Genomic DNA, 15,136 nt, shown 5'->3' with positions numbered 1-15,136 from the left:
CAAGTGTGGGGGATGAGAGGAGGGAGTGATTGGAGCTGTGATCAGGATGAAAGAAGCTCTGTTGTCAACTTATCCACTTTGTCGCTATATTTATCGATGTTTCAGACTGTTCTAGAGATAAATCTAACGACCCGTCTGTCCTGAGCGAGCAGCGAGTCCCGCCAGCCATTAGCTTTTCCCACTTCCTCAGCACTGCAGGCGGTTTCACACAGTCATCCGTTCAACACCATACCTTTGCTAATAGTCGGAACAGAAGAGACCCATTCTACTCCTTGTTCACATTGCAAATAAATCACGCATTTGTAAAGCTGAGTAATGCTATCGATCAATGGTTGCCAGTCACCACGGCAATACTTGCTACTCCAACCCTTACGGGAAAGAGGTGGGGAGAGAGGGAGTGGTGTGCTTTTATGCTCAAAGTGACAAAGTTGTACCAGACTGTATCACTGCAACCAATAGGAAAACTCAGCTGCAAAAGGACTGTTTGACCAGGAGGCCAGTAGTCAAAATTTGCAAGGAAACACAAAGAGAAAAGCCTATGGTGACCTATTTAGACAGTTTATCAAGAAAAAAAAAAGAGATGATTTAGGGTTGAGTTTCACTTTAAGCAGTAAAACTTGTCTGCTTATGTGGTCACAACAGTTGATGTCAGAGCTGCAATGCAAAACAGTGCTTGTTTTGCATTGCACAACAAGCAAAGTGATTTTAGGCTGTTTAGAGGTATTCTTGTTTGGAATAATTGGAAATGAGGTTTTCTAAAGTAACAATCATGAAAAACCTTCATGCCATTGTAAGTTAGTAGAAAATCAAGACATGATGAAAAGCTAACACCTAATCAGATATTTAAAACATCTAAACAACATCAGTGAATTTCAAAGGGGACATCTGAATTTCTTGTAGTAAAGTTTTGGTTGAAATTTCTAGCTGTTTTCCTGCCTTAAATTTGATGTTTGAGTTTGCACAAAAGTGAAGAAATTCTATAGATGGTGGAAAGCTCAAGATATAGTCAGTGTTCTCCATTTTACTGCATTTTAGCAATTCTAAACAACTCAAACTGAAAAATGTCATTCCCTTATGACACAAAGCTTTACCAGCAAACATTAAATGCTTATTCTTTTCCCCTACAAGTGTTGTTAGGGTTGCTGTTTCTTTTTCTTTCTTCAGTCAAGCAACTGCTTGCTGAGGTAAATTGATTGCTGATCATGAATCTGATAGAATTTCCAAACAACTACAAGATCTGAAAAAAGCACAGATATCTACCATCTTTGAAAACATTTCATAAATAACAGCCTTGTAGAAAATTAAAAATACTACTGGATTATTGGAAGGCTGAGGCCCATTAATACAACTGAAACCAAGTGTGAAACCAGCATAACACTGTGCATAGTGATGGATGCTCTGTTGTGAAAATAATATGCATGAAAATGGTATTTTGTGAAATCACCTGGTTTAAAATCTAAGATAACATTGTGTTCCAAGGATAAAAAAAATCTTTTCAATTGTGGTTGTTTTGAATTGCCAAAATCAGCTAAAAGAGGGTGTTTCTGTGTACTTGTTGGCCTTCCGCCACTGAGGAATTATTTACTTTTCTACAAACTCACTGCAATATGACATCTGTTTACAACAATTAGAGGAGCTCATCTTGCCTTTGTGCATTTTTATTTTTTTTTTTCAGAACATGGTTGTCACCATGAAGTTGACAACAAACACAAAGGTGTGTGCCAGACTTTGTACAATGGGGCTATACAAAACCTTCCATCTCTCTAACTCAATTGCCATTTTCTCTCTTTTCTGCTTTTGTTTTCTCCAGCCTCATTTGTGTTGGTATTTATCTCAGAAACAGATACAAAATCCTTCGCTCTGTCTGAATGAAGAGTCATTTACAACAACAAAACCTGTATTTTACCATCACAATGCCCTCAGACAATGGAATATATCCGCCTGGCTCATTTGCACTCATTTCCGTTGTTCTGGTTAAAGACGTGCCATAGTAGAATCATTTCCTCCTCCACTTGGTGTATTAGATAATAAGATGATGCAGATAAGTTCCTCAATACAGCCTTCTCCCCTACTGGCTAATCCACGTCATTTGGCATTGTGAGGATCACAATGATAGTTTATTATTGCTCATTCAGAGCTCAACAATGACTTAAACATTTTCAGCAGACGAAGAAGGATGCCGTTTCAGATCACTCATCCATTTTTCTGTTTGGTGGCGGCTGTTTGCTGCTTTGGACCGCTTTGGTTATTGTTGGAGTCAAAACTAAAACCATTAATGCAACTGAAAAGCTGCATGCACATTTAACCAAAAATACCAAAAGGAAACACACCAAAGCCACCTGGTGTGCAGTGGGTGTGCACTCATAGGCCACATGTAATTGGGCCACTTATAATCATGCCTATCTGTCTATATAAAATATAATCTAGATCAATTAGTTACATCGATTTAGAAATATTATGGAGCCTCTAAAGGGACATTGGAGGAAAGTAAAAAAAAATAATAACTTTTTCGTGCACACTAGATAGTATCTGGTGTGCACTAGATAGCTTCTGGTAAGCACAAGATACTATCTGGTATGCACAAGAAAGTATCTGTGGCGCACAATGTAGGATCTGGTGCACACCAGAAAATTCTGTTTTTTTTTTTCTTTCTGGTACATTTGTAAATCAATGGCCACTTGTCTTGGGACACTGGTTTTCTTTTCTGCTTAAAAAAAAACAAACAACAAAAAAAACAAACAAAAAAAACAATGCGATATCTGATGGGACACTGGAAGAGACTATTATTGTGTACACATTTTCAAAAAGGAGTTGGCCCATCACCGAATGTATTCAGGCCTAAAATACCATCTGAATGCAAAACCTATTGCAGCAAACACGTATGTCCTCAACTCTAATATCAGCAAACATGTTCCAAATTTTTCTAAGAAGTTACATGAATGATTAGGACTTCCTGCATCACTCTGAATGTTTGAGTAACCCGATTAACAAAATAAATATTTGTTGATAAGCTCATATGTCTATTTACTACATTATTTAGCAGGAAAAATGAATTTCAAATTGAAGATATTGCTGATATTGTTGTTATATGTTTTTTTGCAATCAATTACAAACACTGCAAATAACTTGATTAAAAATTTTAATTGAATCCCACGGCTAAAATATGGAGGGTTAAAAGTGACACAATTAAATAAATTAAATCATTAATTAAATGTACCATGAAATAAATAAATGTTTAATTAAGGAGTCAAATGATGTATTTAATGACGTGAATTGGAGAAACACAGGGAATGTATAGAGAATGAGATTTACATATTATGTATAACACAATGAACGTTACCATTTCCCTGGGCTCTTGTGAAGAAAGGATATCTTTCTGTTCCTCTAATCTCTCCCTCAGATGTCAGACACCCACACTATTGAATTTCACTGACGCCCAGGTCATTAATGAGAAGCAGAACGACACCTTCATATTATAGCTTGTGTCTTTGCACTCTCCATTTCTATTACTTGCTTTAATAAATTACTGTCCAATAAGAAGTTTTATGATCTTGGCATATGTTGCCTTTTATAGGTGAAAATAATTGCATTCCCACATCACCCTGCCCCTTCCGAACATGAGAATGAGACCAGCAGAGCCTACAAAATGAGATAGTTTCACAGTGTCTGCACAAGTCCTTCCCATTTGGGTCGTTACGCCACCCCCCCCCCATTTCTTTTTCTGTTTCGTGGCTTACCTTCACAAGCACCACCGCCTTCCCAGCCCCTCAACTCTCTCAACTCCACTCATGCCTAAAAGACGCCTGCACTTGCATGCCAACAGGCACTCTTAAACCCACAGCGCTATACCACCCCATCCCCCCATTGGACTTCACACACTCAGTCCGTTTCCAAGGCACACACATGCACACGGACTCTTGTTTTTGAGTTCCCACTGAAGTGTGACAGAAGCCACTTGACAGGTGACACACACACTTGATGTTATCGGGTCAGGGCCAGATATTCAGCCTCTTGAGTGATGAGAGACTGTCACTCGTATTGTTTATCTATGCTACAGAAGGGGAGAGGTAAGGGTGACAGAAAAATGCCAAATATCACTGAGGGACTTAAGACGGACTTTACATGTGGAATTTGTGGTCACAACAGTCAAAAAACCAAAACAACAAACAAAACTGGAGACTGAGAGTTTGTGATGAAACAGATCATTATGAGAGTGCGTGCTAAACTGTCAGACTTGTGGGTGCCTGAACAGAAGTGGTCCTCAGTCATTTTGAAAAATGCACTGGAGTCCGCTCACAAATTGATGTGGCTTTGTTATCGGCATTGTCGATTGATTTCACCCGAGGCAATAATGAAATAACTAATTGAATGTGTCCTCTTGTGAACAATTTGTGGGAATGAGCAAAACACAAACAAACCACACCGCGAATGGTTTAACTGATTAAAGTCTGTGTCTGATAACCTTCACTTAACCATAAGAGATGTGCCCTGAGCATAAAGGAAAAAAAAACAGGATTGCTGTTTAGTTGTCACACTGAAATATCAGCATCTGAGGACAAGTAGAATTTCATTAAACACATTTGTTCAATGATTTCTTCTATCCCATAATATTTTCTATGAAATAACCTGAGTAAAAATTAAGCATGGTTTTCACAAAAAGAAAAAAAAAGACATCTATAAGGGAATAACCAACCTGACTTGTATAAAAAAGTCACTGAATTTGTCAAAAAAATAAATAAATAAATAAAATCACTTCCCCTGAATAAGTGTGTCGTGACTGTGGTGATTATATTTTGTTTAGATTAAATGTTTAAGCATGAGAGTGTGATGGTATATATAATTCAGTATTGTCCAATCTAATATGGAACAATATGTTGAGATGATGTGAAATGCAATATTCCTCAATTTTTACATTTCATCATAGATTTAATTAAAATCATGATTAAACTAAGGCAAAATTTCATTAAAAAAAGAAAAATATATTTAAAAAAAACCCATAAAATCAACTTTTTAAAAACTTGGGTTTGTTATAGTTTCTGCATTCATGTTCAATAACTTCTGTTTTCTTCTTTTCTGCTTACATGGAGGTATTTAAAGGGTAAAGTGAGAGAAGACATCACACAGCTTGACATGTTTTCTTGTTACAATACTTATTTATTAAATTTAAAATATCTTTAGCACAGGTTAGAAATTAGATACTTCCATCTACCATGGGTGCCTTGGGATTTAACATGGTTCTAAAATGGCTTACAATAAACACTCTTAAAAACCACCCCACCACCCAACCCCTGCAAAAAAAAAAAAAAAAAATCCAGTTTTCTCCATTGCTCCTTACATGCAATATCACAATAGAGCTTCTAGGGCAAAGAGAAATTTTGGATATACATCTTTCTTTTTTTTTTAACTAAACATTGTTTTACAAAAGCAGAAACAAATTCCAAAATGGAAAAAAAAAAATAAAAAAAAAGTAATTTACTTGAGTACTCTTTCCATGTTAGTAATTATTGGAAAAATCGGAATCAGCAAAAATAATTGTTCTATTCATGTAAGTTGCATTTATTTCCAGAAGGGTATCCTTTCAAAACTACACTTGATATAGCTGGTGATGTGCCTTCTTTTTCTGCTGACACAACTCTAATGGCAGCCCAGTTTTGAAAAATTTTATTTGTTGTGTTTCATACTCAGCTATTAATAGGAGTATGCATGTCAGCATGCAGTGGCAATCAAGAATTAAACACGAAAAAGCCAGAACACCAGCCTTGTCCTCATTTTGATTGCTACTTACACTATTCCTCAGACTTGTAATTATCATATTTTGCCCTTACCTCACCTGTTGGAAAATAAAATAAAAATATCAAGTAACATGAGCACAGCACTGGAGTAAATGGCAGGCCAATGCAATACTTATCAGTAAGAAAACATTACCAGCTAAGACATATTTTTCCCTTTTTGACATCATTACAAACCATATTGTTGTTCACAATTTATTATGCTGTTTCCACTTTTGCTTTTTGTCATTATTACATGCCATATGAGCAGTCTGGATTACAAAAGTACCTGAACAAATTGCGTGTATATTAGCATGCATAGCTGTTTGTTATTTACATTTTATTTACAAGATTGACCTAAGAAAAGAAGGACCTAGAGTACATTTTGTTTCATGTGTTTCATTTACATTTCCAAGATGGAGAACAGAAACCAGCCTCGTATGGATTTGCAGAGTACACAGGACATGCGCATAAAGTATGCTTGACTGAACAACATATATTGTTTTATCCCCTATCACTGAAAAAAAAAGGAATAACTGAACACTGTAACAGGCTATGTCTCTGACCAGCACCGTCCGCATTGCATAACAAAGATCTATTTTTTCCTTTGTATTGTGCACCAGCCTGTAAGCACAGGGGGCTTTGAAAGGTTAATTTACGATGTTAACCGTGCCGTGAAGGGAAAAGCAAATAGGAAAGAGCATGCACAGCACCAGAGAAGGACATTAAGCTGTGGTTACATCTTTCTCTTTGCAACTCCCTGTATCTGTCCGGTGACAACAGTGGGTCTCCCCTGTTGTGTACAAAGACACAGGGCTATCACCATCCATCATTGTAGACATGCTGTGAGGATTTTACACAAGTGATCATGCTGTAAGCAGTCACTCACAGCAGCTAACATTGTCTTTTTTTTTTCTTTCTTAAATGCTATGCTTTTTAGTAGCCACAGTAAAATGCCCGTATTAAAATAGAGTAAAAATGGAAATAACAAAAAAAATAAAAAAAATAAAAAAATGGACATTTAGCGTCAATGTATCTTAATAGAAAAAAGACAACGGTAAAATAAAATAATTTCTTTTAAACTTACAATAAAATACATTGGCTCCAAAGTGTCAGTATCAGGTTGTATAAGCCTGTTTCATATTAGCTAATGAAAATGTTTCTTGTTTTTATCTAAAAGAATGAATGAAATAATTTTTTTTGAACATACAGTTTTTGAAAAAAAAAAAAAAAAAAATCCCATCTAGTAATTCTAATGACAGTATTTTTAGGGAAGAGTAACCTGCTCATGGGACTCTGAGGTCATTAAAATTATTGCTCATTTAGCAAGAACATCAGTGTCCCATCCTCAGTTTTCCCCACTGCTACGAGTCCTTTGTCCATCTCCAGCTCATTTACAGTCAACCTCTAATATGGGCAATCAGCAGCACTGTCCTCTCACTAGGGGTCCATAAACACTTGATTTCACAGGACTGCCTTTGATCAAGGAGTGAGGTGACTGCCAGAGTATGTTAATGTGCTTTCCCATAAAGCTTATCTCTGACTGGGGTCAGGAAAGGCCAAGTGGCAAGGGGCTGATTGCCATAGCAATAAGACCCCAGAATCTGTTACTGCAGCTTACAACCCCTTTGATAATATAACAGCTACCCATAAGGTCTACCTTTTGATAATCAAACCCCTCATTCAGGCACATGTGGGAAATAATGTGGACATTTACCACGGAACAATTGAAATGAGGGGTGAGCACAAATTAACCCCGAGCAACAGCAAAGGGGCTCGTAGTGGTGGGATATCATAAACGTTTAATTGTTCGCCAGCAGCAGTATTTTAAAAGCATGTAAAAACAAAATGATGAGCTGACCTTTACAACTGATCAACATAAAGTAAAGTTACGTCCCTTTGCCATTTAAAGAAACCTCAGTTTTTGAAAACATTGCATTTTATTTTGCACATTGAGATGGGTGACGGTAGCTCTCGGTTTTTTGGCCAGGTGTATGTGATGATATCATACAATTTAGCTAGCAAAAGATGGGAGCTTTGAAACACAGTTGGAAGACATATGGTTATCCCCCGCTGTCTACCACTCTCAGCTCTGTAGGGGGGCCAGAAGGGACATATTTGTAACTTTCTGGACACCACAAACTTTTCACTTCTTAAAAAACTGAAGGATTACTCCCTGATCACAGCAGGGAGAACAGCACGCCTCCATTAAAGAAGCAGTTGAGCCCCTTTAATCTGTATTTTACACCCTGAAGACAAGCTGAAACATCATTTCAATAGTCATGCCATCTGATCGGGTTCAGATAGCAGGAAAAGATTCAAATTAAATCTAGACTGTTACCTTTCTTGCAGGCCCTTTGTGTTTGATCCTCAAGTAAAGTAAACACAGACCAGAAACCTGCTCCTTGTTTTTCATGTGCAATAGCTACATCAATTGTTTCTCAAAGAAGGCAGATTGGAATCTAATTGAGCTACTTTTTGTGCCAACAATTTGCTCTCTGCTTTCTGGCTCAGGTGCTAAAGACTAAATAAAGCTGTCAGAAGCCAGGCTGCACAGTTAAACTGTGCTGACTGAAATGGTATCTTTTGACGGCTTCTGGCAATTTATTGCTCTCCTGTTCATTTGTTTCTCCAGTGGCAATAAGGGTATTTAGCATAAGTTCCAAGTCTTTCATAAACATTTGCGTATAAAACATGCGTAGAGATTTGAGCAATTTCACCACAGTTAATTCTGGTTTCCATGATTGGCTAATCAGAAACTAAGGATTTAGTTTACAGCATTTGTCAGTGGCATTACACTAAGGTCAGCCCCAAGCATTTCCTACAATTGAGGCATTTTGGTTAATCCGATTCTCTCCACCCCCAGTCTTCTTGGGAGCCCATGTCATTTTTGCGAAGGGCTTGGTGGCTCACTGCCCACATAGGCTTATGTACGGGGCAGAATAAGGAGGGAGTAAGGGCTTTACAACGTCTATTATTCATTGCTGTTATTAGCTCTGCGACATAAGGAGGCCTTCTCTGTCTTTGCTGTGGCTTGTCTAATAAAGCAGCTCTAACCCCATAGTATCTCTGCATCACAATCTACCACTCATCAAGCTCGTTTTTTTTCTTTTTCTTTTTATTACCATAAACACCTAAATGAGTTACAGCTCACGCAGTTGGGGGTGCCTGGGTTGTTTAGAGATTGTTTATGTGAGTCATTTATCAGAAGTTTTACTTCAGCCTGTTGGTCAGGATTAAACAAAAGCGGTCGACATGGGTTGCTCCTCTGTGTAATCCTTTCACCTTTGACTCCACTCCCACTACCTCGCTCAAACCAGTGGCCAAGCAGTATTAAGTTGGTTGTTGTTAAAAATTATGTTATAAACGGATTGTCCAAGATTAGTTTTACACTGCTGTCGCTTAAATGACTGCCACTGAACTGGTTAGGCCTGCGCATTGTTTTTCTACAGGACATAAGCTGTCCTAAGTTTGTCTTGGAAGTAGGAGTTACATTGCACCTGAGTTGAACACATTCTATTTGCAAGTTAGAAAGCATTAGGATTTCTTTCTTTTTTTTTTTGTTTGTTTGTTTGTGTTTTCTTTTTGTTTTGGCGCTAACTCAAATTAGCATTTGTGACAGATATTTTTTAAAATATATATATATTTTTTTCCTTTTTCATCTTTTATGCACTACACCAACAACCGTATGTTGTAATAGGCGTGCCACTGGTTTATTGAGATACAAAAATTCATTGCTTACAAATTTTACTAAATCATATATTCTCCCCAGCCACAACAGATTATATTTTGGGAGCTTATGTGCAAACTTTGACTTCACAGTTCAAGCTGCAACTTCAAGGGACATTTTTGTTTTATATCTGACCTGGACCTTGGACGTTCTGATTCCCCACTGAACAGGAAGCATAAATAGCCTTGATTATATTTGTGATGTTCCTCTCTAGTATTCATGCCTCCAGGTGTTCTCTATATGTTGGCCCAATGTGTCTGCCTCAAGGTGCACAGAAACATGAAGTGCACATGGGTTAGCCAGTGATGACACTCACAAACTGTTCAGAGATAATCACACAGTATGGCCTTATTTATCCAAATATATGAGGAAAATGGCAGTCAAGTAACGTGGAGATAAGTTAATCAGCACTGAGCTTAAAGAGTAGCTTACTGTAAAAATAATTCCTAATCCTCCCACATGGAACAACAAAACATTTTTCTGTTTCTTGCTCTTGATTATCTTTCAGACATGGGTGTAGCAAGTTAAAAAGGTCAATATCACTCAGGCTTCTGTTAGCTTAATCCGAAAAAAAAAACAAAAAAAAAAACAAGATTGCAGGGGCTTCCTTATCCTGGTACCCCACTGACTAAAGAGAGGGATTGATGACTTTGCTGAAGCCGATTATATCTGTCCAGGAAAAGAGGGCGATGGGAAAGAGATGAAAGGATAAAGGGTATAGTTGATGAGTTCAGAAATGAGGTATAAAAAAAAACAGTGGTTGAGAAAAAGGGGAGCCAAGTTTCTAAGAAACAGGGTGAAAGAATACAAAGAGAAGACAGGAAGCTGATTAAGTGAGGCTTTGAATAAGGCAGCAGACGAGAGAAGGCAGCGGATGGGGCCCAATGGGGGGTAAATCGGAATCAGTAAGGCTCAATATCGTAGTACCCTTGCACCCCTCCTCCCTCCTACAATATCCATCATGATAATATACATACAGCATGGCTCTCTGGGTAATATATCTTTGACCTGTGATTACGCTAACAGCCTATTGTTTGCACACTGAACAATCCCATTATGTAGGCGATCTGTTTACATATAGTCTTGCTGTTTTGATTAACATGGTTCGAACGTGTGTATACGAGATTGTGTAACCCAAAGACCAGGGAAATACTTACTGTGTGTCTGTGTGCACCCACATCTACATGTGGAGGTGTCCAACCATGTATTCTCCATGTGAGTGTGAAAGCCTTCAGCCAAATCTATTAGAAAAAAAAAAAAAAAAAAAAAAAAAACATCTTGTCCTGTCACATACTGGCATATCTTAAAAGAAATGGGACTTTGTTTAACGTCTAAAAAAAGTAGAAGGCTTGAGTCTGAGAGACTCATTCAGTGTCTTGTTTCTTCTCTCCTGTTTCAGGTTTGACTGGCATGTTCATCCTTTTTGTGTTTTAAATCTTCTTTAACTAATCACTGCTAAGACATGAGCCCAAATTTGTTTACGAGTTGACTGTAAATACTTTGTGTAATTCAATGTGCAAAATTTGTCTAAAACTGTGTACCTTCACGGTCTCAACAGCAGGACATAACGACACGTCTAAGCACATTTTCTGCTCAAAACACACGTGTTTGTTAGAGTGTGTTCTGAATTAATGCGCATGAATTAAAGTCATACCTGTATCACTTTCTGTCTGAAAAGAAACACTCTTGATCTCAAGAGTCTTAAGAGTTTATATTCCCTTTAGTCATTTTTATTTTTACTTGGGGAAGTTCTGTCACTATTTCTAGATGTTTAAGCAAATGCAGCTGTCAGGGTTTTTTCTTTTTTTTTTCTTTTAAAAATCACAGAGGGTAACAGGTATTTGACCACAAGGCTGAACATCTGCTTGAGCAAAGGGCTCTGCTCATTAACAGAAAGTTAACCTCAAACAGGACGTGAGGTCATAGCAGCCCAGAGAGCTACATTATGGTGTAACAGTTTGAGGTCAAGGGGTTGTTGAGCTCTCTCCAAGGAGGTCAGAAAAAAAAAAAGATCATGTAGTTGTTTGGACCGCTAAAATACTTCAACGTTGTCTAAGTAAATTTAGTACTTTTCCTCGCTATCCTTTCTCCAAAGCCCTGCCTTTCCTCTTACTCTCTGCTCTTGGACCTCTCTGTCAGTGTGTAGACTCATTGAAATGTGCAAATCCTTTTGACACAAGATGAATAGACAGTTGTTGGCAGGACGCCGCATGCCACTTTGTTTGCTGCCACTTAACTGGAGCACCCCAGTATGCCTCCCCTTTCTATCCTCCTCCTCATGCTTGCCATGGCCAAGTTTCAGGCTGACATTAGAAAGGAGGGTGTGCTTCGCTTTAATGTGTTCAGATTTATCAGCTCTGCAGGTTAGTGTGGGGGGCGAGGGGGGAACAAAACATTTCGTACACTACTGTACATTTTCAGAAACAGAAATAAAGGGGATAGGAAATTAAGAAAGAATGCAAATAGGTTCAGTCAGTCAACTGATTGACTATGTGCATGTACTCAACTATGAGTAGTTGTTATGTTCCATCTACAAGTTAACATGCAGAGTACAGCATCTGAGACTACACAGACTCATCCTAGTGTACATATATACAGCAACAAGCAATGAGTGTATTAGTTTTTAAGTGAATATTTGATGTTTTCTCCATTGCTATACAGGAATCAGTGCTGAACTTCCTTCACGAGGCTCTTGTTTTTTTGTTTTTTTTCATGCAGCAAAAAATGTGGACTGTGGGGATAACAGAGGGAGTCACTGGTAGGACATGAATTTCTTAAGAGGTAGAGAGGATGCGCAGTGGCGGAGAATTGCTGTCCAACAAGTTACAATAGCTTTCCTCTGTTGTCCATGCAAATGTTATCTGCCTTCACCAGTGAGGGACTAATCATTTGAGGTCGTCTGTTCGTTGGCTAGGTGTTTCGTCTTTCAGTGCATTTGGTTATCATCAGAGTTCATGGAAGACGGAGGATAACTCCTCATGTCCACATTGCAGGAATTCCGTTTTGCTTCCCCATGTGTAGGCTCAGGTGTAGAGCACAGTTTGGAACCGTGCAAAGAAAAATGTGTCCCGATAAGACAGCAGCTTTGCTTACAGCAGTTATGGGCATTTAGAAGGAGGGCACAGTTATTGCATTGGAAATACACAAATTACATACAAGGAGAAAATGTCCAACACTAACATTAAATCATATGTGAAATGCTGAACATTGTGGTTTTGTCAGGCCAGCGGATTGATGGCATTTCCCATTCACCTTGTCTTTCCGCATTAGAAGACAGACAAACGTATTTCTGGTGTTAGAGACCTATAATTAATACCTTTATGCATCTACTCAAATACAATGAAAATAAATTTCCATCATAAAATACTGAGATACTGAGTGGTTTACCAGTTTGGGGAATGCACACTATAGTCTTGTCCATGCTGCTGCTTTCACTCATTTCTATTTACATATACTAATGTGGATATTAGATAGGAAGACTAGGCTGTTTCTTAAAAAATAAAAAAAACAAGAGCGATACTTTTACATATCAAATAATGATACCGAAGACAATAAAACTATACTTAAAACAAACATTTCATGGGCTTTTGGCTCATAAAATGTATTCAGGTTTTGTGAGGTAAATCAATTCATAAGCACTCACTCCACAGTAATAAGGTTTATGAATTTGGTGACAGCAACTGGGTATGCTGCCTGTTTCAGGAAAAAAGGTTGTTTTCATGATTTATTTACAGTAGCATGCATCATTGATCTTCGCACTCAAAAGAAAATAGTCTTTCGAAAGTATTTATCTGGTGTTTTCAACCATCTCATGATTATGAGTCTCTTATTTATATTTTTTTTCTTTTGTCTTGTTTTGTACAAAAAGCTGCAGGTAAAATATCAAGGGGCGAATTCAGAGAAAATGCCACTTTCAAGATCTTCAATGCAGGGGTTTTGAGAGAATCTAGTCGGTCTTCTTTGTAGTTCTTCGTTATTAACTTTGTGCTTTGGAGGTTTCTTGGTGCAACTGGTCAGCCACTTGGATGCCATCATAATCCTTGTTGTGTTATCTATAACAGAAAGAGGAAAACACATTAAATTGAGATAAACACTATAGAGTTGTGCTGCAATGCATGCACATAGAAACATACTCAGAAGATCTACTGTGGCACAGCGAGTGAACGCCAAAATGTGAGGTATTCAGGACAATTGCCTTGATTCGGTCTTGTCTTCAAGGGTTCATGCTCACACACATACAGTGAGTCACAGGCACTGTATTTTCAGAAAGACGTGGGCCCTGCTGTCACCAGTGCCAGTTTAAAAACAAAGACAGAGTGACCACCCTGTGAGTGTACACTGCGAGCCAGCTTGGCTGAGATTCAGGGTGACAGTGGTATCGGCATGGGGGGTGACTCCTTAATCAGCTTTAATTAAGGCCAAAGAAAGACGAGCAAATTCCTGAACAGCGTGTCTACTTTAGATCTACTGTATATCATTCAATCCCTTTGTGGTTTATCCAAATACAAAGCCAACGTACAGTTTTTTTTTTTTTTTTTTTTTTTTTTACTAGATTTGTGTTTGGAACCATACAAAGTTCAGTGTGATTGTTCAACAACACACAGTGTGTGAGGATGATTCATGTTGCCAGGAGTAGTGCCTGTGGGTGGGCTATTAGACACAGAGACTGCAGTGGAACTCAGCTACTGCCTACTGGAGATCCAATTACATGACCCTACTGTAAAGGTGCATCCTGCACCTATTATAAATCACCACAAACAAAGAAACTATTGACACTGCATTGCATACTGTTACACTCCCTCTCCTTCCTGTAAATCATGAATATATAAACATGTACAATGCTCTGATTAAGTATTTCCCCCGATACATATTTCTTCTTTTATTGCTTGTTTTGTCATGTGTTTTGGATCATCAAATACATTTTAACATAAGTGGTCATACCGTTCATTAAAGGGAAAAGAACAATCCAAACCAACTTGGCCCCATGTGGAAATATATATTATCCCCCTTGTGAAATTAGGACTCAACTGAATCCAATTATTTGGTGAAATTTTATGAGCTGCATCCATGCCTGATTGTTTCCAGGCCAGTAAAATGAAGAAATTAAACACAATGTGTTTGACTACACATGGCAGACTAAAATATGGTAAAGGCATTCTCTCTTCTCTATGAACTTTTTTTCAATAGTTTGAATAATGATGTACTTGTCTTTAAGACTCCAGCGGACCACAGTGATAATAATTATTCACAAATGGAGCAGCAGTAAACCATCGCAAGAAGTGCTGATCAACCACAATTACTTCAAGATCACATCAGTAACCCGTTAAGGATTACACAAAATAATCCAGAACACCTTATGTTGCACTGCAAGTCTCACCTGGCTAAGGCGAGTTTAGTGTTCAGCATTCACCATTAAGAAAGAAACTAGATAGGGTGGTGTAGAGGCGGAGTGTGGGCCTCATATATGAAGGCTGATAATCTTTGAGCAGCAGTCTGGGGTTTGATCCCAGACCTTGAGATATTTGCTGTAGGCCCCCCTGCTCACCTTCTCTCTCAGTCTGAGGGCTGATAAAAAAGGACAAGTCACCACTGCAGAATTAAATACCAATTTTCTACCTTTCATTCATCAGCACAATTA

The 15,136-nt window shown here is 38.1% G+C and overlaps 1 protein-coding gene across 1 annotated transcript in view; it reads right to left on the bottom strand.

Moving 5' to 3' along the window:
- Positions 1 to 7,753: 7,753 nt before the first annotated feature.
- The window catches only part of mafa (MAF bZIP transcription factor a), an 88,719-nt gene continuing 81,336 nt past the window's right edge, over positions 7,754 to 15,136 (bottom strand). Inside the window, exon 3 of the mRNA XM_007549848.2 lies at positions 7,754 to 13,550. The gene's annotated coding sequence lies outside the window, so the exon portion shown is untranslated. The remainder of the gene's footprint in view (positions 13,551 to 15,136) is intronic.

This window comes from Poecilia formosa, unplaced genomic scaffold, assembly GCF_000485575.1.
Source record: "Poecilia formosa unplaced genomic scaffold, Poecilia_formosa-5.1.2 Scaffold33, whole genome shotgun sequence".
In the NCBI taxonomy this organism is placed as follows: domain Eukaryota; kingdom Metazoa; phylum Chordata; class Actinopteri; order Cyprinodontiformes; family Poeciliidae; genus Poecilia; species Poecilia formosa.
This window is presented reverse-complemented; position numbering and strand designations above follow the sequence as displayed.